This window comes from Pseudophryne corroboree, unplaced genomic scaffold, assembly GCF_028390025.1.
Source record: "Pseudophryne corroboree isolate aPseCor3 unplaced genomic scaffold, aPseCor3.hap2 scaffold_1392, whole genome shotgun sequence".
Taxonomy (NCBI): domain Eukaryota; kingdom Metazoa; phylum Chordata; class Amphibia; order Anura; family Myobatrachidae; genus Pseudophryne; species Pseudophryne corroboree.
In genome coordinates, this window is record NW_026968018.1 from 90,724 (window position 1) to 92,126 (window position 1,403).

Consider the following 1,403-nt stretch of genomic DNA (forward strand, 5'->3'; position numbering starts at 1 on the left):
CAAGCTCTGTGTATTGTCCCCTTATATATTTGTAGATGTTGATCATATCCCCTCTTAGTCTCCGCTTTTCCAATGTAAACATGCCTAGTCTTTCAAGCCTTTCCTTGTATTCCATCATCTCCATGCCCTTAATTAGTTTGGTCGCCCTCCTCTGTACCTTTTCAAGCTCCAGGATATCCTTTTTGTAGTACGGTGCCCAGAACTGTACACAGTATTCAAGGTGTGGCCTCACTAGTGATTTATATAACGGGAGTATAATACTCTCGTCCCTAGCATCAATACCCCGTTTTATGCATGCTAATATCTTATTAGCCTTCTTTGCTGCAGTCCTACTTTGGGTACTACTGCTTAGCTTGCTATCTATGAGGACACCTAAGTCCTTTTCCAGTACAGAATCCCCTAATTTTACCCCATTTAGTAGGTAGGCATATGTCTTATAACTTTTTTTTTCAATATATAAACATTTTTATTATAAGATTTTCAATGACACAAGTACATCCAAGTTGCAGATTATGGATTGTGAAGGACAAATCAACCATATAAACAATTTAAGCAATTTAAATTGCATGCAGGTAGTAGAATATCAAACTCCTTGGATGAAAGTTGGTCGTAATAAACTAGGATAGAAAAGAATAAAGTAGAAAATAAGATTTTAAACCTACCGGTAAATCTTTTTCTCGTAGTCCGTAGAGGATGCTGGGGACTCCGTAAGGACCATGGGGATAGACGGGCTCCGCAGGAGACATGGGCACTTTAAGAAAGACTTTAGTTCTGGGTGTGCACTGGCTCCTCCCTCTATGCCCCTCTATGCCACAGTTAGAGAAACTGTGCCCAGAGGAGACTGACAGTATGAGGAAAGGATTTTGTTAATCCAGGGCAAGATTCATACCAGCCACACCAATCACACCGTATAACTTGTGATAAACTACCCAGTTATGAGTACGAAAAAACAACATACTGTAGCATCAGTGCAGGACCGATGCAACTCTAACATAACCCTTATTGAAGCAATAACTATATACAAGTATTGCAGAAGTAGTCCGCACTTGGGACGGTCGCCCAGCATCCTCTACGGACTACGAGAAAAAGATTTACCGGTAGGTTTAAAATCTTATTTTCTCTAACGTCCTAGAGGATGCTGGGGACTCCGTAAGGACCATGGGGATTATACCAAAGCTCCAAAACGGGCGGGAGAGTGCGGATGACTCTGCAGCACCGATTGAGCAAACATTAGTTCCTCCTCAGCCAGGGTATCAAACTTATAGTATTTTGAAAAGGTGTTTGAACCTTACCAAGTAGCAGCTCGACACAGCTGTAGTGCCGAGACCCCTCGGGCAGCCGCCCAAGAAGAGCCCACTTTCCTCGTGGAATGGGCCTAGACCGATTTCGGTAACTGCAATCCA